Genomic DNA, 23,875 nt, shown 5'->3' with positions numbered 1-23,875 from the left:
CAGACAGACTGCTGTGGTCTTTCAGTGCCAATCAGAAGCGGCCCACTGCAATCTGGAGGAACTGTCTAGGCTGGAGCTAAAGTCCCCCAGGTACACCCCTGTTGACCCAAGAGACTGCGGGACCAAGAGCCAAATCGTTGGGACATGGTGCTCTGGTTTCCTGCTTGAATGGGGAAGGGGGTGTGGCCGGAGACCCCAGCACACATGTGTAATGGCTGCCACGGCACTGAAGGGGTTAAGCCATTTTGGACAAGGGCACTTTGTACATTTCTGGAGGACAGATCTTATCAGTCTTTGTGACGAGGAAATGATACGCTGAACAGCACTTTTTCTAACAGAATGTCTGTGAGTGACCACTGCACAGCAGGTAGCAGGCTTTGTGACTGTAGTTCCTGTGTAAAGGAGTTAGTAAGGAGCCCCAGCACCAAGGTATGTCCCTGCTGCTTCATTTTTTGGCACGGTGTATGTGATGTCTTGCCTTCACTGCTGCTGGAGTGAAGAAGAGCCTCCCATCAGAGGTGGTAGAGGCAAATACAGTAGTACAATTTAAACATGCTTGGGATAAGCATATTGATATCCTTACAAAAAAATAAGGATCAAATATGGTTTGAGGTAACATGTTTAAAAAAAAGGGGCAGACTAGATGGGCCAAGTGGTTCTTATCTGCCATCAAATTCTATGTTTCTATGTTTCTAAGAGCCACTAAGAGGAACAGGCATAGTGAAGACAAGGTGATAATGGGCTGAAGAGACACAGAGAGGAGGGGAAGCTGCTGGAGGGACACAGAGCATGGAGTTGCTGGAGCAAGATGAGTAGTGAGCTACTGCAATTACAGAGGCAGAGATGTATATGAAGGTCACTACTGTGGGATTATGTGTATAAAGGGCACTACCACCATGGGAATTGTATAAAGGGGCACTAAGTGGGCATTGTGTATAATGGACATTACTGTGTGGCATAACATATATAAGGGATACCACTGTGTAATGTAACATAAATAAGGGACAATAATGAGTGATGTTTAATGATTAAGGGGCGTTAATCTGTGTTGTAATGTGAATAAGGGACACTACAATGTGGTGAAATATGAATCAGGGCCACAACATGGGTGTGACATGAATAAGATTGCGCTAGAGTGTGACATAATTTTAGTTGGGTGTACTATTGTGTGACTTAACCCATACTTGTAAGACCACTGTCCATATATGAAGTATGGGATGTAGATCACAAATTTACAATTTGCAGTGGGGAGCCAAAATCATTAGCACTGGTCCTGGCTCTGCTTAATGGGGGAGTTCAGCCACCTCTCCAGGACCACTTTAAACCCTGTGCTCATTCAATTTCTGCATTCTGAAAAAAAGTGAAAACACCTCCACACAGTGGGTGAAATTTAATAAGATGGGAGATCTATTTCCCATGGGATAGTGCTATGGGCAACCAATCAGATCCTGTCTATTATCTTCTAGAACAGAGCTGGGCAACAGGCGGCCCGCGAGATGCACAGGTCTGGCCCGCCGCACTGACCTCTATCACTATGACAAGCGGCCCGACTAGCTGAGCCGCTTGTCAATTAACCGGCAGCCACGGGCTAGAAGAAGTGCACAGTGCTGCCGAAGCCTGACTGCGCCCACCGCGCACAGCATTACTGGGAGTGTGGGAGGCAACGCGGCGGCTGCTTCCCCGCCATTGGTTAGTGTGACCGCGTCCCCGCCCACACTCCCAGTAATGCTGTGCGGGGCGGGAGCGGTCGGACATCGGTGGCACTGCATTTCTTTTAGCCCTGCGGCGTGACTGACGACTGCCAGCACCGGCAGCAGAAAGTCCATGATCCTCCTGTCCTGGCTCCCCTCGCTCAGGCTCCCCGCTGACTGATGGGTGATGTTCTGATAGGGATGTAAAGGAATTGCAGTGATTAGGGGCGTGAATGGAATGTGTAGTTATTTTGGGTGATGAGAGGGTGCTCGCTAATAGGGGGTACAGTGGTGGGTAGGAAATGAGGGGGTGTGATGGGAATTTGCAGTGATGGGGATACTATGAGGGATTGCGCAGTGGAGGGATGCAATGAAGTAAGAAGCTGCTGCTGCCAGCCTATATTATGATATGTGATAGTGTGTGTGTGTGAATATATATATATATATATATAGAAAATGGTTTCTCCAAGGTAGAGACACAGGCACTCGCCACTTTATCCAAAAATCACTCGAATTTTTGGTAAAAATCAATAAAGTTTATTATTCAAAAGGGCCAACAAGGCAAAGTGGTAAGACACATCACCAAACTCCGACGTTTCGGTCCGTCAATAATGGACCTTTATCAAGGAGCCTAATAGAGCACAAAACACAATGTAAACAACAAACAGAAGCTCACACATGTTAAAGTACTCAACAGTGATGAAACAGAATATACAATTGCATGGATAAACTTACGTTTTAGGTGAGGTATAGAGTATAGAAAAGCCATCAAGGGGCTGCATGCAAACCAGCATGGAGCAGGGTTGGTAAACACTGTAGAGCGCTGGTTTGGTTTAAATAGCCCCAGAACGGATATTGGCTGCGCTGGGTCCCGCTGGGTGATCCGGTAACGTCACTTCCTGTGTGACGTTACCAGGAAGAGAGTAAGGGCTGGTGAAGCGCATAGTGCCGGAGGGCGGAAGCGGCGCTTCCGCTGGTTGGAGCGCGACGTACTGCGTGCGTTCCAGCCTGTGGAGGAGGATGGGCTTACGCATGTTAGCCGGAGGCGTGTCACTGATGGGGCTGAGAGCTGTTGATTGCTCTGTACGGCACCCGGCGTGGGAGATAGACTAGCGGGGATGACGTGTCAGTCCCTTGGAACGCATAACCCGGAAGCTTGCGTTTCAAGGTAGACAGACAGGGTGGATAGTCTATGACGTGCCTGTGGTTTGGAACGCATACCCGGAAGTATGCGTTCCAAGGCAAAATGAACGTGACAGAAGCTATATGTTCCTGGGCACGGCGCTGATAGGCACTGGTGGGGTTAGCCCACAGTGCTGGTAAATGAGGACGTCATGGGGATGTAACCTATTAGGTGTACATTTAGCGCAGATGAGCGGGTTATCAAGTACCTGGGTCAATAGCAGAGATCTATGCCTCATTAGGTGAATGAAAATTCGTTCTGTTTGGGGAAAAACTAAATAAACCAAACCCATATAAGAGAAATTAAAGAGAATAAAGGCAACCAGAGTAGTATATAAGGTCAAAGCAACACCACTGTGCAGTTATAATATTAACACACCGGTGGCTAAGTAGTGCTGACTGTAACTAAGGAAAGGTGGTATAGAGCTATAGGTGAACCCCAATATGGGGTATATGATCGCCCTCTGATGAGGGGGGCACAGAGCAGAGCTAAAGAGAGCAGAAGAAAGACAAAACAAGGAAAGACACAAGTGGAAGATATGTGACAATACAGGATATGCTTATTTCAGAAAGATGTTAAGGGGGTTATTTTCATTGAGGCCTCTCGGGGCCAATGTCCCAAGTTCATATATCCATCGGCTTTCTTTCTTTTTTAGTAGTAGTCCACGATCACCTCCCCGTGGTGGAGGGGGGACCCAGTCAATCAATCGACATCGTAGGCTAGCAACCTGATGTCCAGCCGAAAGGAAATGTCTAGGGATAGGTAAGTCAGTTTTCCCAGTTTCCAAGGCAGCACGAATAGAATTTCTGTGGTTGGCCATACGTTCCCTGAACTTCCTGGTGGTCATACCAATGTATGCCAAACCACAGGGGCAGGTGAGTAGATAGATAACGTGGTCTAGAAGACAGTGTAAACGAAAACGGATTTTAATAGCCTTACCCGATAGGGGATGTGGGAAAGATGGACCGGTCAGCATTGCATTGCAGGTGGTACAGCCGGTGCATTTGTAGCATCCAGGGCGTTGAGTGGAGAGCCAGGTTGAATTTTGCTTGGGTTCTGGTTGAATCGTTGGTCTCATAAGGAGCTGTTTCAGATTAGGACCTTTTCGATATGCCATCATAGGCTTTGCATGGCGCTGAAGTTTGAGGTGAGGATCGGAAGATATCATCGGCCAGTTATTTTGGATGCTCCTGTTGATGGTGGGGGATGCATGATTGAAAGTGTTCACAAACGTCATGCGGGGACCTTTCTTGCATTGTTTGTCATTGTTGTGGTTAAGCGCCATTTTGGTTCTAGCTTTCTTCAGACATCTGTGTAGTGTTTTGTTTGTGTATCCACGTGCCTTGAAGCGCTCGGTCATGGCCTCCAGTTGTTCTTCCATTGTCTCAAGGTTGCTATTGTTACGTATCACACGCATGTATTGTGATACCGGCAGGTTCTCCATCAAGGCCGGCGGATGCTGACTGCTTGTAGTCAGAAGGGTGTTTCTATCAGTCGGTTTCCGAAAGAGGCTTGTTTGTAGATGGTTGTCGGTAATGGAAACATATATATCAAGGAAGCTGATGGAAGTCGAGTTGATAGAGTGAGTGAAGCGGATCGGGTGGTCCAAGGCATTGAGTGTGGAGATCATCTCCAGTAACTCGGATTCGGTGCCTTGCCAGATCAGGAAAATGTCATCGATGTAACGCTTGAATATCAACATTTTGTCACCGAATCTGGGTAGAATGAACTGATCCTCGTATTCTTGCATGTATAAGCAGGCATACGATGGGGCCAAGTTGGACCCCATCGCAGTCCCTGCAATCTGCACATAGTATCTTTGTTGATGCATGAAGTGATTGCATCTGAGGATCAATGTGGCAAGTTCGACGAGGAAATCAGTCGGTGGATTGAGAGTAGATCGAGAGTCCAATTTTTTCCGCAGTACCCTGAGGCCATCATCGTGCGGTATGACAGTGTAAAGAGAGCTTACGTCCATTGTTGCGAGTAGGGGTTGGTCAATGAGGCTGATGTTCTGCAGTTGAGTGATGAAGTCACTTGAGTCGCGAACGTATGTATGCCCAGCCGTCACCAGTGGTTGCAAGAAGTGGTCGACAAAGATTGCCAGAGGTTGGAGTAGGGAGTTACGAGCAGAAATGATAGGCCTGCCCGGGGGATTGGTGTCTGATTTGTGGATCTTAGGTAATGTGTAAATGATGGGGCAAACAGGGAAAGGTACAGTGAGGAAGCTGTGGTTATCTTTGGAGATCCAGTGATGCAATAATCCTAGGTTCAAAAGGGCGTCAACCTTACGCTTAAATCCAGGGATTGGATTTTGGGGGACCTGGGTATAGGTCTGGGTGTCGGAGAGCTGACGTAGTATCTCAGCATTGTATTGTGTCCAATTCTGGATCACAACCGCGCCACCTTTGTCCGCCGGCCGGATGACTACCTCTTTGTTGCGTTTGAGTGTAGTCAGGGCTGTGCGTTCCATATCTGTAAGATTCTGGTAGGCTGGTTTCTTCTGGGTGTTCTGAATGTCAATCTCAATCATCCTGGTGAAGGTCTTGATGGATGGGTTAGCGGAGACTGGGTCGAAAGATGAAGGTGGTTTGAGTTTAGCAGTAGTGGGAATGGAAGCGGTGGTCGTGGTGTCATTGCCAAAGTGTTCTTGGAGTCTCAGCTTCCTGCCGAATTTATATAGATCGACAGTTGTTTCGAAAGCATCAAAATGGCATGTTGGGACGAACGAAAGGCCCTTAGAGAGCAAGGAAATCATTGAGGGAGTGAGGGTCATGTCAGATAAGTTGAAGATCAAATCTTCGCCTGCTTGCGTATTCTTTTTCCCAGTATTACCTCGGCGGGGGTGTGGTCTCGGCCTCTTCCCTTTCCTTGCCGGTTGTTCCTGCCTCTGGGTGCAGACGGGCCGGATTCTAGAAAATCCGATTGTGTGCCTGATTGTTCAGTATCTGAAGCCGACGTGGATGAGCCAGTATTGAAGTGATAGGGATTCCTCTGCGTCTGTCGTCTGCCTCGGTACGGGCCCTGTGTGCGGCGGGTGCTTTGGTCACCAGAGAGCCAACGATAAACGTTATGATTCTGATAGTCTGTGGTGACTGTGGCGAGTTTGTTTCTTTTAAAAGATACAAGGTCCCGCTTGTATTCCTCAATCTGGACCCTGAGCTTTTCGATTAGATTGCAGCTCTTGTCGTTTTTAATAGTTGCCAGATGGGCAATGCCAAAGGCGTCGATGTCGGTTTTAACCTTCTTCAGTTCAGAACCAACCTCCTCAACTACCAGGAGTATTAAGTCGAGGGAGCACTTGTTGAGTACTCCACACCATCGGCTGCAGAAGGTCGGGTTATTCCGGCCGATGGTGGGGACGTTGGCCACTCGGAATCCACGTGGGATATATTTCTTGCGGTGGTAGTCGGACAGGAAATGTCCGTGTAGGGTGAGGTCAGTCTCTCGTTTCTTCAATTTCAGAAGCCTCAGATACAGATCGTTCGGTGATTCGGTTGGGAGAGCATCAAACTCTAGGTGATCAAATAGGACTTTATCGGCGTCGTCATCGGTTAATGAGACGATGCCTAATTCAGCCTGGGATAGCAGCAGTTCATCCAGGAAGCCGATTCCGCCTGTAGCCATCACAGTACGGGTCCCGGGGTTTGTTGTACGGAGCAACAAGATATTTTGGATGGTACGAGATACAGAGTAATGGGATGTAACAGCAGTTATTACATTTGATGATACATGTACAGAAAAGATGAAATGAAAAGCAGAAGAGATAATACAGATAGATGCTCTGAAGCCAATCCTCTGGTTACAGAGGTGGTGATCATATATAAACACTCCAATGTGTATTTCCAATGATGCACCAGATTAACTGGGTTGCAAACTGGGTGGGTGGCAGGTCAAGGATGCCTGAGTATAACCAGAGGTATCCAATAATAATGTCAGGTTGAAGACCGCACTCTCACTATAGAGGAGATATGTCAGCGGTGGGGTGTCCTGTGATGGGGTGCAGAGATTACTCCGAACTCCGATAGATAGAAAATGGTTTCTCCAAGGTAGAGACACAGGCACTCGCCACTTTATCCAAAAATCACTCGAATTTTTGGTAAAAATCAATAAAGTTTATTATTCAAAAGGGCCAACAAGGCAAAGTGGTAAGACACATCACCAAACTCCGACGTTTCGGTCCGTCAATAATGGACCTTTATCAAGGAGCCTAATAGAGCACAAAACACAATGTAAACAACAAACAGAAGCTCACACATGTTAAAGTACTCAACAGTGATGAAACAGAATATACAATTGCATGGATAAACTTACGTTTTAGGTGAGGTATAGAGTATAGAAAAGCCATCAAGGGGCTGCATGCAAACCAGCATGGAGCAGGGTTGGTAAACACTGTAGAGCGCTGGTTTGGTTTAAATAGCCCCAGAACGGATATTGGCTGCGCTGGGTCCCGCTGGGTGATCCGGTAACGTCACTTCCTGTGTGACGTTACCAGGAAGAGAGTAAGGGCTGGTGAAGCGCATAGTGCCGGAGGGCGGAAGCGGCGCTTCCGCTGGTTGGAGCGCGACGTACTGCGTGCGTTCCAGCCTGTGGAGGAGGATGGGCTTACGCATGTTAGCCGGAGGCGTGTCACTGATGGGGCTGAGAGCTGTTGATTGCTCTGTACGGCACCCGGCGTGGGAGATAGACTAGCGGGGATGACGTGTCAGTCCCTTGGAACGCATAACCCGGAAGCTTGCGTTTCAAGGTAGACAGACAGGGTGGATAGTCTATGACGTGCCTGTGGTTTGGAACGCATACCCGGAAGTATGCGTTCCAAGGCAAAATGAACGTGACAGAAGCTATATGTTCCTGGGCACGGCGCTGATAGGCACTGGTGGGGTTAGCCCACAGTGCTGGTAAATGAGGACGTCATGGGGATGTAACCTATTAGGTGTACATTTAGCGCAGATGAGCGGGTTATCAAGTACCTGGGTCAATAGCAGAGATCTATGCCTCATTAGGTGAATGAAAATTCGTTCTGTTTGGGGAAAAACTAAATAAACCAAACCCATATAAGAGAAATTAAAGAGAATAAAGGCAACCAGAGTAGTATATAAGGTCAAAGCAACACCACTGTGCAGTTATAATATTAACACACCGGTGGCTAAGTAGTGCTGACTGTAACTAAGGAAAGGTGGTATAGAGCTATAGGTGAACCCCAATATGGGGTATATGATCGCCCTCTGATGAGGGGGGCACAGAGCAGAGCTAAAGAGAGCAGAAGAAAGACAAAACAAGGAAAGACACAAGTGGAAGATATGTGACAATACAGGATATGCTTATTTCAGAAAGATGTTAAGGGGGTTATTTTCATTGAGGCCTCTCGGGGCCAATGTCCCAAGTTCATATATCCATCGGCTTTCTTTCTTTTTTAGTAGTAGTCCACGATCACCTCCCCGTGGTGGAGGGGGGACCCAGTCAATCAATCGACATCGTAGGCTAGCAACCTGATGTCCAGCCGAAAGGAAATGTCTAGGGATAGGTAAGTCAGTTTTCCCAGTTTCCAAGGCAGCACGAATAGAATTTCTGTGGTTGGCCATACGTTCCCTGAACTTCCTGGTGGTCATACCAATGTATGCCAAACCACAGGGGCAGGTGAGTAGATAGATAACGTGGTCTAGAAGACAGTGTAAACGAAAACGGATTTTAATAGCCTTACCCGATAGGGGATGTGGGAAAGATGGACCGGTCAGCATTGCATTGCAGGTGGTACAGCCGGTGCATTTGTAGCATCCAGGGCGTTGAGTGGAGAGCCAGGTTGAATTTTGCTTGGGTTCTGGTTGAATCGTTGGTCTCATAAGGAGCTGTTTCAGATTAGGACCTTTTCGATATGCCATCATAGGCTTTGCATGGCGCTGAAGTTTGAGGTGAGGATCGGAAGATATCATCGGCCAGTTATTTTGGATGCTCCTGTTGATGGTGGGGGATGCATGATTGAAAGTGTTCACAAACGTCATGCGGGGACCTTTCTTGCATTGTTTGTCATTGTTGTGGTTAAGCGCCATTTTGGTTCTAGCTTTCTTCAGACATCTGTGTAGTGTTTTGTTTGTGTATCCACGTGCCTTGAAGCGCTCGGTCATGGCCTCCAGTTGTTCTTCCATTGTCTCAAGGTTGCTATTGTTACGTATCACACGCATGTATTGTGATACCGGCAGGTTCTCCATCAAGGCCGGCGGATGCTGACTGCTTGTAGTCAGAAGGGTGTTTCTATCAGTCGGTTTCCGAAAGAGGCTTGTTTGTAGATGGTTGTCGGTAATGGAAACATATATATCAAGGAAGCTGATGGAAGTCGAGTTGATAGAGTGAGTGAAGCGGATCGGGTGGTCCAAGGCATTGAGTGTGGAGATCATCTCCAGTAACTCGGATTCGGTGCCTTGCCAGATCAGGAAAATGTCATCGATGTAACGCTTGAATATCAACATTTTGTCACCGAATCTGGGTAGAATGAACTGATCCTCGTATTCTTGCATGTATAAGCAGGCATACGATGGGGCCAAGTTGGACCCCATCGCAGTCCCTGCAATCTGCACATAGTATCTTTGTTGATGCATGAAGTGATTGCATCTGAGGATCAATGTGGCAAGTTCGACGAGGAAATCAGTCGGTGGATTGAGAGTAGATCGAGAGTCCAATTTTTTCCGCAGTACCCTGAGGCCATCATCGTGCGGTATGACAGTGTAAAGAGAGCTTACGTCCATTGTTGCGAGTAGGGGTTGGTCAATGAGGCTGATGTTCTGCAGTTGAGTGATGAAGTCACTTGAGTCGCGAACGTATGTATGCCCAGCCGTCACCAGTGGTTGCAAGAAGTGGTCGACAAAGATTGCCAGAGGTTGGAGTAGGGAGTTACGAGCAGAAATGATAGGCCTGCCCGGGGGATTGGTGTCTGATTTGTGGATCTTAGGTAATGTGTATTTCTGCTCGTAACTCCCTACTCCAACCTCTGGCAATCTTTGTCGACCACTTCTTGCAACCACTGGTGACGGCTGGGCATACATACGTTCGCGACTCAAGTGACTTCATCACTCAACTGCAGAACATCAGCCTCATTGACCAACCCCTACTCGCAACAATGGACGTAAGCTCTCTTTACACTGTCATACCGCACGATGATGGCCTCAGGGTACTGCGGAAAAAATTGGACTCTCGATCTACTCTCAATCCACCGACTGATTTCCTCGTCGAACTTGCCACATTGATCCTCAGATGCAATCACTTCATGCATCAACAAAGATACTATGTGCAGATTGCAGGGACTGCGATGGGGTCCAACTTGGCCCCATCGTATGCCTGCTTATACATGCAAGAATACGAGGATCAGTTCATTCTACCCAGATTCGGTGACAAAATGTTGATATTCAAGCGTTACATCGATGACATTTTCCTGATCTGGCAAGGCACCGAATCCGAGTTACTGGAGATGATCTCCACACTCAATGCCTTGGACCACCCGATCCGCTTCACTCACTCTATCAACTCGACTTCCATCAGCTTCCTTGATATATATGTTTCCATTACCGACAACCATCTACAAACAAGCCTCTTTCGGAAACCGACTGATAGAAACACCCTTCTGACTACAAGCAGTCAGCATCCGCCGGCCTTGATGGAGAACCTGCCGGTATCACAATACATGCGTGTGATACGTAACAATAGCAACCTTGAGACAATGGAAGAACAACTGGAGGCCATGACCGAGCGCTTCAAGGCACGTGAATACACAAACAAAACACTACACAGATGTCTGAAGAAAGCTAGAACCAAAATGGCGCTTAACCACAACAATGACAAACAATGCAAGAAAGGTCCCCGCATGACGTTTGTGAACACTTTCAATCATGCATCCCCCACCATCAACAGGAGCATCCAAAATAACTGGCCGATGATATCTTCCGATCCTCACCTCAAACTTCAGCGCCATGCAAAGCCTATGATGGCATATCGAAAAGGTCCTAATCTGAAACAGCTCCTTATGAGACCAACGATTCAACCAGAACCCAAGCAAAATTCAACCTGGCTCTCCACTCAACGCCCTGGATGCTACAAATGCACCGGCTGTACCACCTGCAATGCAATGCTGACCGGTCCATCTTTCCCACATCCCCTATCGGGTAAGGCTATTAAAATCCGTTTTCGTTTACACTGTCTTCTAGACCACGTTATCTATCTACTCACCTGCCCCTGTGGTTTGGCATACATTGGTATGACCACCAGGAAGTTCAGGGAACGTATGGCCAACCACAGAAATTCTATTCGTGCTGCCTTGGAAACTGGGAAAACTGACTTACCTATCCCTAGACATTTCCTTTCGGCTGGACATCAGGTTGCTAGCCTACGATGTCGATTGATTGACTGGGTCCCCCCTCCACCACGGGGAGGTGATCGTGGACTACTACTAAAAAAGAAAGAAAGCCGATGGATATATGAACTTGGGACATTGGCCCCGAGAGGCCTCAATGAAAATAACCCCCTTAACATCTTTCTGAAATAAGCATATCCTGTATTGTCACATATCTTCCACTTGTGTCTTTCCTTGTTTTGTCTTTCTTCTGCTCTCTTTAGCTCTGCTCTGTGCCCCCCTCATCAGAGGGCGATCATATACCCCATATTGGGGTTCACCTATAGCTCTATACCACCTTTCCTTAGTTACAGTCAGCACTACTTAGCCACCGGTGTGTTAATATTATAACTGCACAGTGGTGTTGCTTTGACCTTATATACTACTCTGGTTGCCTTTATTCTCTTTAATTTCTCTTATATGGGTTTGGTTTATTTAGTTTTTCCCCAAACAGAACGAATTTTCATTCACCTAATGAGGCATAGATCTCTGCTATTGACCCAGGTACTTGATAACCCGCTCATCTGCGCTAAATGTACACCTAATAGGTTACATCCCCATGACGTCCTCATTTACCAGCACTGTGGGCTAACCCCACCAGTGCCTATCAGCGCCGTGCCCAGGAACATATAGCTTCTGTCACGTTCATTTTGCCTTGGAACGCATACTTCCGGGTATGCGTTCCAAACCACAGGCACGTCATAGACTATCCACCCTGTCTGTCTACCTTGAAACGCAAGCTTCCGGGTTATGCGTTCCAAGGGACTGACACGTCATCCCCGCTAGTCTATCTCCCACGCCGGGTGCCGTACAGAGCAATCAACAGCTCTCAGCCCCATCAGTGACACGCCTCCGGCTAACATGCGTAAGCCCATCCTCCTCCACAGGCTGGAACGCACGCAGTACGTCGCGCTCCAACCAGCGGAAGCGCCGCTTCCGCCCTCCGGCACTATGCGCTTCACCAGCCCTTACTCTCTTCCTGGTAACGTCACACAGGAAGTGACGTTACCGGATCACCCAGCGGGACCCAGCGCAGCCAATATCCGTTCTGGGGCTATTTAAACCAAACCAGCGCTCTACAGTGTTTACCAACCCTGCTCCATGCTGGTTTGCATGCAGCCCCTTGATGGCTTTTCTATACTCTATACCTCACCTAAAACGTAAGTTTATCCATGCAATTGTATATTCTGTTTCATCACTGTTGAGTACTTTAACATGTGTGAGCTTCTGTTTGTTGTTTACATTGTGTTTTGTGCTCTATTAGGCTCCTTGATAAAGGTCCATTATTGACGGACCGAAACGTCGGAGTTTGGTGATGTGTCTTACCACTTTGCCTTGTTGGCCCTTTTGAATAATAAACTTTATTGATTTTTACCAAAAATTCGAGTGATTTTTGGATAAAGTGGCGAGTGCCTGTGTCTCTACCTTGGAGAAACCATTTTCTATCTATCGGAGTTCGGAGTAATCTCTGCACCCCATCACAGGACACCCCACCGCTGACATATCTCCTCTATAGTGAGAGTGCGGTCTTCAACCTGACATTATTATTGGATACCTCTGGTTATACTCAGGCATCCTTGACCTGCCACCCACCCAGTTTGCAACCCAGTTAATCTGGTGCATCATTGGAAATACACATTGGAGTGTTTATATATGATCACCACCTCTGTAACCAGAGGATTGGCTTCAGAGCATCTATCTGTATTATCTCTTCTGCTTTTCATTTCATCTTTTCTGTACATGTATCATCAAATGTAATAACTGCTGTTACATCCCATTACTCTGTATCTCGTACCATCCAAAATATCTTGTTGCTCCGTACAACAAACCCCGGGACCCGTACTGTGATGGCTACAGGCGGAATCGGCTTCCTGGATGAACTGCTGCTATCCCAGGCTGAATTAGGCATCGTCTCATTAACCGATGACGACGCCGATAAAGTCCTATTTGATCACCTAGAGTTTGATGCTCTCCCAACCGAATCACCGAACGATCTGTATCTGAGGCTTCTGAAATTGAAGAAACGAGAGACTGACCTCACCCTACACGGACATTTCCTGTCCGACTACCACCGCAAGAAATATATCCCACGTGGATTCCGAGTGGCCAACGTCCCCACCATCGGCCGGAATAACCCGACCTTCTGCAGCCGATGGTGTGGAGTACTCAACAAGTGCTCCCTCGACTTAATACTCCTGGTAGTTGAGGAGGTTGGTTCTGAACTGAAGAAGGTTAAAACCGACATCGACGCCTTTGGCATTGCCCATCTGGCAACTATTAAAAACGACAAGAGCTGCAATCTAATCGAAAAGCTCAGGGTCCAGATTGAGGAATACAAGCGGGACCTTGTATCTTTTAAAAGAAACAAACTCGCCACAGTCACCACAGACTATCAGAATCATAACGTTTATCGTTGGCTCTCTGGTGACCAAAGCACCCGCCGCACACAGGGCCCGTACCGAGGCAGACGACAGACGCAGAGGAATCCCTATCACTTCAATACTGGCTCATCCACGTCGGCTTCAGATACTGAACAATCAGGCACACAATCGGATTTTCTAGAATCCGGCCCGTCTGCACCCAGAGGCAGGAACAACCGGCAAGGAAAGGGAAGAGGCCGAGACCACACCCCCGCCGAGGTAATACTGGGAAAAAGAATACGCAAGCAGGCGAAGATTTGATCTTCAACTTATCTGACATGACCCTCACTCCCTCAATGATTTCCTTGCTCTCTAAGGGCCTTTCGTTCGTCCCAACATGCCATTTTGATGCTTTCGAAACAACTGTCGATCTATATAAATTCGGCAGGAAGCTGAGACTCCAAGAACACTTTGGCAATGACACCACGACCACCGCTTCCATTCCCACTACTGCTAAACTCAAACCACCTTCATCTTTCGACCCAGTCTCCGCTAACCCATCCATCAAGACCTTCACCAGGATGATTGAGATTGACATTCAGAACACCCAGAAGAAACCAGCCTACCAGAATCTTACAGATATGGAACGCACAGCCCTGACTACACTCAAACGCAACAAAGAGGTAGTCATCCGGCCGGCGGACAAAGGTGGCGCGGTTGTGATCCAGAATTGGACACAATACAATGCTGAGATACTACGTCAGCTCTCCGACACCCAGACCTATACCCAGGTCCCCCAAAATCCAATCCCTGGATTTAAGCGTAAGGTTGACGCCCTTTTGAACCTAGGATTATTGCATCACTGGATCTCCAAAGATAACCACAGCTTCCTCACTGTACCTTTCCCTGTTTGCCCCATCATTTACACATTACCTAAGATCCACAAATCAGACACCAATCCCCCGGGCAGGCCTATCATTTCTGCTCGTAACTCCCTACTCCAACCTCTGGCAATCTTTGTCGACCACTTCTTGCAACCACTGGTGACGGCTGGGCATACATACGTTCGCGACTCAAGTGACTTCATCACTCAACTGCAGAACATCAGCCTCATTGACCAACCCCTACTCGCAACAATGGACGTAAGCTCTCTTTACACTGTCATACCGCACGATGATGGCCTCAGGGTACTGCGGAAAAAATTGGACTCTCGATCTACTCTCAATCCACCGACTGATTTCCTCGTCGAACTTGCCACATTGATCCTCAGATGCAATCACTTCATGCATCAACAAAGATACTATGTGCAGATTGCAGGGACTGCGATGGGGTCCAACTTGGCCCCATCGTATGCCTGCTTATACATGCAAGAATACGAGGATCAGTTCATTCTACCCAGATTCGGTGACAAAATGTTGATATTCAAGCGTTACATCGATGACATTTTCCTGATCTGGCAAGGCACCGAATCCGAGTTACTGGAGATGATCTCCACACTCAATGCCTTGGACCACCCGATCCGCTTCACTCACTCTATCAACTCGACTTCCATCAGCTTCCTTGATATATATGTTTCCATTACCGACAACCATCTACAAACAAGCCTCTTTCGGAAACCGACTGATAGAAACACCCTTCTGACTACAAGCAGTCAGCATCCGCCGGCCTTGATGGAGAACCTGCCGGTATCACAATACATGCGTGTGATACGTAACAATAGCAACCTTGAGACAATGGAAGAACAACTGGAGGCCATGACCGAGCGCTTCAAGGCACGTGGATACACAAACAAAACACTACACAGATGTCTGAAGAAAGCTAGAACCAAAATGGCGCTTAACCACAACAATGACAAACAATGCAAGAAAGGTCCCCGCATGACGTTTGTGAACACTTTCAATCATGCATCCCCCACCATCAACAGGAGCATCCAAAATAACTGGCCGATGATATCTTCCGATCCTCACCTCAAACTTCAGCGCCATGCAAAGCCTATGATGGCATATCGAAAAGGTCCTAATCTGAAACAGCTCCTTATGAGACCAACGATTCAACCAGAACCCAAGCAAAATTCAACCTGGCTCTCCACTCAACGCCCTGGATGCTACAAATGCACCGGCTGTACCACCTGCAATGCAATGCTGACCGGTCCATCTTTCCCACATCCCCTATCGGGTAAGGCTATTAAAATCCGTTTTCGTTTACACTGTCTTCTAGACCACGTTATCTATCTACTCACCTGCCCCTGTGGTTTGGCATACATTGGTATGACCACCAGGAAGTTCAGGGAACGTATGGCCAACCACAGAAATTCTATTCGTGCTGCCTTGGAAACTGGGAAAACTGACTTACCTATCCCTAGACATTTCCTTTCGGCTGGACATCAGGTTGCTAGCCTACGATGTCGATTGATTGACTGGGTCCCCCCTCCACCACGGGGAGGTGATCGTGGACTACTACTAAAAAAGAAAGAAAGCCGATGGATATATGAACTTGGGACATTGGCCCCGAGAGGCCTCAATGAAAATAACCCCCTTAACATCTTTCTGAAATAAGCATATCCTGTATTGTCACATATCTTCCACTTGTGTCTTTCCTTGTTTTGTCTTTCTTCTGCTCTCTTTAGCTCTGCTCTGTGCCCCCCTCATCAGAGGGCGATCATATACCCCATATTGGGGTTCACCTATAGCTCTATACCACCTTTCCTTAGTTACAGTCAGCACTACTTAGCCACCGGTGTGTTAATATTATAACTGCACAGTGGTGTTGCTTTGACCTTATATACTACTCTGGTTGCCTTTATTCTCTTTAATTTCTCTTATATGGGTTTGGTTTATTTAGTTTTTCCCCAAACAGAACGAATTTTCATTCACCTAATGAGGCATAGATCTCTGCTATTGACCCAGGTACTTGATAACCCGCTCATCTGCGCTAAATGTACACCTAATAGGTTACATCCCCATGACGTCCTCATTTACCAGCACTGTGGGCTAACCCCACCAGTGCCTATCAGCGCCGTGCCCAGGAACATATAGCTTCTGTCACGTTCATTTTGCCTTGGAACGCATACTTCCGGGTATGCGTTCCAAACCACAGGCACGTCATAGACTATCCACCCTGTCTGTCTACCTTGAAACGCAAGCTTCCGGGTTATGCGTTCCAAGGGACTGACACGTCATCCCCGCTAGTCTATCTCCCACGCCGGGTGCCGTACAGAGCAATCAACAGCTCTCAGCCCCATCAGTGACACGCCTCCGGCTAACATGCGTAAGCCCATCCTCCTCCACAGGCTGGAACGCACGCAGTACGTCGCGCTCCAACCAGCGGAAGCGCCGCTTCCGCCCTCCGGCACTATGCGCTTCACCAGCCCTTACTCTCTTCCTGGTAACGTCACACAGGAAGTGACGTTACCGGATCACCCAGCGGGACCCAGCGCAGCCAATATCCGTTCTGGGGCTATTTAAACCAAACCAGCGCTCTACAGTGTTTACCAACCCTGCTCCATGCTGGTTTGCATGCAGCCCCTTGATGGCTTTTCTATACTCTATACCTCACCTAAAACGTAAGTTTATCCATGCAATTGTATATTCTGTTTCATCACTGTTGAGTACTTTAACATGTGTGAGCTTCTGTTTGTTGTTTACATTGTGTTTTGTGCTCTATTAGGCTCCTTGATAAAGGTCCATTATTGACGGACCGAAACGTCGGAGTTTGGTGATGTGTCTTACCACTTTGCCTTGTTGGCCCTTTTGAATAATAAACTTTATTGATTTTTACCAAAAATTCGAGTGATTTTTGGATAAAGTGGCGAGTGCCTGTGTCTCTACCTTGGAGAAACCATTTTCTATCTATCGGAGTTCGGAGTAATCTCTGCACCCCATCACAGGACACCCCACCGCTGACATATCTCCTCTATAGTGAGAGTGCGGTCTTCAACCTGACATTATATATATATATATATATATAATTTTGTGTGCGGCCCTCGAATATTTAGTGGAAGTGTGAAGCGGCCCCCCACCCACAATAATTGCCCACCCCTGTTCTAGAAGGTGCTAAATAAAAAAGAAGTAGAATCTGATTGGTTGCCCATAGGAACATCACATGTGAAATAGAACTCCCATCTTATTACATTTCCCCCAGCATGTTATACGTGGCATGAGATTCTCATGGTTTTTGTTTGGCTTGTTTTTTTGTTTTTCATTTTACTTTTAACATTCTGATTATTTGTTCTTCATATATGTGTTAAGTAACTTCTGATAGTAATGGAGGTATGGTTTGCCTTTATTTCAAATGACCAGGGCCGGACTGGCCTTGTTGCACTTCTGACAAATGCCAGAAGGGGCGACGGCCCGATAGACTGGTCTGACCACATGGCAGACACAGAAGCTAAGGCTAACCATTCCCCTTTTCTGCATCCACAAATGGTGACTACATTGCTAGGGCTCTTTTACAGCCCTAATTAATCCCTGCAAGTGATATATATACACACATATATATATATATATATATATATATATATATATATATATATATATATATATATATATATCAGTCCCAGGTCGGATGTCACTCAGAGAATGTACTACAGCACCTTCATGTAAGCTATTTTTTATTTTTGTTCACTTTGTACACTTTTGAAAATAAACTCCTTTTAAATTGTAATTGGAGTTTCTTCCTTTATATTTACCACGTGGCACAGATGATTTTGGACCCTGTATGAACTATGGGACATATTGCTGTGAAAGGCTGAATTGAATCTCCGGGCAATATCCTGGTAACCCAAGGACAGGAGTTCCAAACATCATATATTGATGGGCACATTATTATTCTTCTCACGGTACGCATAACTATATATTCACCAAAATTGGAAACCCACTTATCACACTAGAGAGCGCTGTTTCTCGCCCCTTTTTTCCAGTACACATTTGAGACGTCACAACAAACGCCTTACGGAGAAACTTAGCAGCCACCTATACACAGGATTGTGATATTGGAAGAAGACTCTTCGCTGAAAATCCTTATTGGACTGTTTTAAATCAGAACATCTTTGGGTAGAAGCGCTATACAGTACCCTCTATCTATATATATATATATATATATATATATATATATATATATATATATATATATATATATATATACATACTGTATATACAATAAAAATGAATAAAATTCAAAACAGTGGTTGGTATGTGTATATTAGTGTGTGAGTGTGTGTACTACATTATTTAGCCTATGAGTTCCACTAGGCAAGGGCTGATGTGAATTAATAGCACACGACAATATGTTTGCACGGGCGTGTTATAACACCCCGACAGTCGGGTTTCCGACAGTCATTAGTGGGAACCCAGACAGCAGGGGGAGTACAGCAAAGCCCCTTGCACTGCGCTCGCCACGCTGCGGGCACAGTGGCTCACTACGCTTGACACCTATTTTATTCTACTTCTATGGGGATCATGGACCCCCCGAGGGAGAATAGCCGCTGACTGTGTGTTTTAGCAGTGGGGTTTCCGACATCGGGGTAATGACTGTCGGAATCCTGACTGCTGGTGAGTCCTCCGGCACTCGTTTGCACTGTACTGTATTTGTTATAAAGAAAGGTTAAGAATTACAAGATGATATGTTTACAAAAATGCTGATTTCCACCACCTTATATTATTTTGGATTCTAGTACAAAATTAAGTTTTGTTCCTTGTATTCTAGGATAAATGTAATCTCTAATGTAGCATTCAGGTGTATTTGGGGCAAATATAAAGCAAGCATTGTCATTTTCAGCTCAAAAACTGCACTTGTCTTGCGTAGGCTTTATAAGGAACATATTTCAATGCCATGTTTCTCCACATAATCAAGTGCATCTTTGTTTGTGTCTGGACTTAAAATGGTGGAGATATTGCTATAAGGTGGGTTCATACACATTGTGACAAATGATACATGTAGCACAAAAGACTGCCACACACCTTCGCACATGCATGCAACTCCAACTCAAGAAGCTATTGCCTCAATAGTCATCAATGTCCTCTTCTACTATATTGGGCTGATGGCTCTGATAATGTTCTGTATTAATCAAAGATTTGAGCCCATGTTGGAAGACCAAATGATGTTATGTGGCTGCATCCTGGAAATAAAACAATTCCCCAGATGTGTCATTCATAATGTATAGGTGTTTAACACAGATGTAAAATCATATTCCCCCCAACCCTGTGCATATCAGGAGTCTGAAGAACAGAAAAAACAGGCATTATGAATTAAAGATTTCCAATGGTAAAAAATCAAAGGCACATGCTGAAGGGAAACTAGATGTAAGATGGCAAATGAGAATTTAATTATTTATTGTTTTGTCATTTAATTTGTTACAATATTCCAACAAATATCCATTCTGGAGACATATAGGCCAGGACTTATCACAGGTGGGAAGTTATCATTAAGAAATGAACCTGTTTATGCACACGTTGCTAAAAATGGCCGTACAAGTGCATCATTGTTAAAAAAATAAAAGTACTTAGCTGTAAATTGCATCTATAGGTATTTTCTGTTTTTTTTTTTTCATACAATATACATACAGTAAGGATAAAAAGAAATCTAACAAATAAAATAATTGTATTCAATATATATATATATATGTATCTGCTATGTTTATCATACAGTATTTATAATTCCCTGCATTGTAGAAAGACCTTTGAGAGATGCCGCTGAGGGCATATACAAGATACAATTTACATGAAACCACAAAAGAAAAAGAAAGGCTAGATCATTTCACGTGTGCAGAGACTGAGTGATACATTTAGCGTCTTGCATGGAAAATGCAAATGAAATGATGGGAATAGAATCCCATGGGGGAGAGAGTGGTATGGAAGTTATGCTCTAAGGTGAACACGCTTTCTGGAAATACTGTAGAACTTTCTGCCCAGGGAATAGCTATAAAAGACAGCTCAAGGTTACTAGAAAAAAGTTGTGGAAGCGTGGGGGATGGAGGCTGGTACTATGCACACCCAACATGAAGATGTTCTTGCTGCAGAAAGGCAGAAAATTAGTGAGAAAATAATACCATGTAAGAAATTATAAATCCATAACGCCTTTTTGTTTTATTGTGTCATTAACCGATCTGTATAATATCTGCCAATGCAATTTTGCTGCAGGTAATGATGACAAGTCACACACGCTTGCGACAGTAATGGTGGTGTCATACAGTCGCCTTGTACTTAAAAGTGCAATATCTAATTTAAATCATTCAATTCTAGAACTTCTAAAGCTGTCACACAAGAACCTTAACCTCTCAAGCATTGTATAAAAATCGTATTTTATATTTCAATATTCCTGGCTAGGAATTTTATGTGTCTTTAAAAAAATGTTGAGATTAAACAAATCACCACACTTCTTTTTTGTGGTGTAGAAAAATAAAATTTAATAAAGTTAGAAAAAAGGTCCAATGTACTATATAACTAAATATTTTAAATGCAAAGAAGATGAATGTATTTAAAATAAGAGTATGTAATGCTTAATTATATACAAATATATTCACAATCAATAAAAATAACTCTCTTGGGTATATACAAAGGACACATGGTCATCCATTGATATTAGTGAAAGAGGAGATCCTCTTTAGTAACAGAATTTACCCTTCATAATAAGCACCACTTAAAATATTGGATTTGCTTTATAAAGACGTTGCATTGGCAAATTTGAGATTTGTTTGTTTACTTAAACTTAAAGTGTGATGATTATGTTTAAAAACCTTGCTAAAAACACATATACATATATATATATATATATATATATATATATATATATATATATATATATATATATATAGACAACAGGATAGCGGCACTCCACGGGCTTCACTCCAGTCGGAAAAAATACCAGCACACCAGGTATTTAAGTCAAAGCGACGTTTCGGATTTTACTCCTTAATCATGCAAAGAACACCAACCACAGACGCTCGGCCGGTGGACGGGGTGAGCATGACGCTGTGTACTTCTGCTATTTAGGTGAGTTAACTGTATTGCTCTGTGGTTGGTGTTCTTTGCATGATTAAGGAGTAAAATCCGAAACGTCGCTTTGACTTAAATACCTGGTGTGCTGGTATTTTTTCCGACTGGAGAGAAGCCCGTGGAGTGCCGCTATCCTGTTGTCTATAGTATTTCCATTGGTGATTGCACCCCGGCCAGTTGTTGTCTTGGAAACGGTCTGCCAGTTCGTCAGTATCTATATATATATATATATATATATATATATATATATATATATATATATATATATATATAGACCCAGGGTAGGTGCGGCACTCAGCTCTCAAGTAAAAAAACGACAATACAGTGTCACTGTATTGTCGTTTTTTTACTTGAGAGCTGAGTGCCACACCTACCCTGGGTCTGTATTCGCTGGAAATCAGCTGTGAAGGCACCAGCGCCAGCTCACCCCCGATCAGCCTGGAGTGCCGGTCCCATCATGTCCTGTATATATATATATATATATATATATATATATATATATATATATATATATATATATATATATATATATATATATATATATATATATAAAAGCAGAGGGAGAACCGTCACTCAGGGCTTACTTTGGCTGCACTAGCAACAACTTGCTCTGTTGCCATAAGACAGGAGGCTGCATGAGACACACAGCCAGCAATGTAGCAGGTGAAGGTACAAAGGCACTCGGAGACTTGATAAGGTGAAAAACAAAAACCAAGGACCAGGTTTATTCCATAAGGTGAGAAGCCTTTCTACGTTTCGGGGGTCAAGCCCCCGTCGTAAGGACACTAAGGCTGGTATGTAAATATATATATATATATATATATATATATATATATATATATATATATATATATATATGAGAAAAATATAGAGTGCGCTCTGTGATGTCCACTATCTTTTACATAGAATTTTTGGTAGACAAAACAATTTAAACTTTGTAAAAAAAGAATTTTTATTTTTCAGACACAAGCTTCATGTTTCAGTACTTCCAAATCCAAAATATATATATATAGCGATGTAATGTCCGGCACTCCCCGCTTTCTTGAAGCTCCTGTGCCCGGGTGCCTTCCCCTGTGGTAGACTCACCACCAATACAATATGGAAATAATGGGCGTCATTCCGGGACTTGCGTGGAAAATCAGTGGAAGTTTATTTTTCCTTACGGTCTACGCCGTTTCGGGATAAACCCTTCGTCAGGACCAAAGTATGGAACAAGTGCACTTGTTGGTGGTGAGTCTACGGCGTAGACCGTAAGGAAAAATAAACTTCCACTGATTTTCCACGCAAGTCCCGGAGTGACGCCCATTATTTCCATATTATATATATATATATATATATATACACACAGCATGTATACCGGCACTCCTCTTTTATAGCAGACCTTTGCAGGTAGTTAGTATGGCCGGGGTGCCTTCCCAAACTTTTTGGATATTCAGGCTGGTGTCCAAGCAAGGATCAGACGGGCTTCTCAACGTGCATAAAGTTTCTATTGAACCATATTAACATTTCAAAGCCTCTAAAAGGGCTTTTTCATCAGGATAACGTTATCAGGAAACGTTGATATGGTTCAATAAAAACTTTATGCACCTTGAGAAGCCCGTGGAGTGCTGCCTGGTCCTTGCTTGGACATCACCCTGAATATATATATATATCTGCATCCCTCTTGAGAAAGGGGTAGTGACCCCGAAACGAGCCGTTGAGGCTGATGATGCAATAAAGAAAACTACTTTTTACCGCAGTGCCGTGTTGTCTCCTGGTTCCTGGGATTCTTGCATGCTGTTTATATTTACAAAGGCACGTGGACTATTTGTTACATTGTGGTGAGTGCCGAACCGATACAAATATATATATATATATATATATATATATATATATATATATATATGTGGGTTGGATGCTCGGCACTCAGGTACTCCAGTTAAAGGTATTCGGATGCCGGGTGCCTTCCCCAATGAGATAGATACATGTAGGGTGGCAGGCGGCACTCTCGGACCTTCAGATGCGTGTGAGGTGTCTGAACAAAGACCTCACAGCCAAGTATAGGGCTTCACTCAGATCAAAAGAACTGCAAACCACACTGCAGTGGATAAATCAATGGGGCCAGATGGGATACATCCAAGGATACTAAAAGAGCTCAAAGGGGAGCTGGTAAAACCAATAACAGAATTATTCAACCAGTCACTAGCTACTGAAGTAATCCCAGAGGACTGGAAAACAGCGAATGTAGTCCCACTGCAAAAAAGTGGAAGCAAATAAGAGGTAAGCAACTATCG

The 23,875-nt window shown here is 44.9% G+C and overlaps 1 protein-coding gene across 1 annotated transcript in view; it reads right to left on the bottom strand.

Annotated features, from left to right (window-relative positions):
• LOC146067773 (one cut domain family member 2-like) overlaps positions 1-23,875 on the bottom strand; it is a 130,279-nt gene that overhangs the window by 87,139 nt on the left and 19,265 nt on the right. The window lies entirely within an intron of this gene.

This window comes from Crinia signifera, chromosome 1 (assembly GCF_055691185.1).
Source record: "Crinia signifera chromosome 1, ASM5569118v1, whole genome shotgun sequence".
Lineage (NCBI taxonomy): Eukaryota > Metazoa > Chordata > Amphibia > Anura > Myobatrachidae > Crinia > Crinia signifera.
The sequence above is the reverse complement of the archived record's forward strand: the minus strand, read 5'-3'. Positions and strand labels throughout refer to the sequence as shown.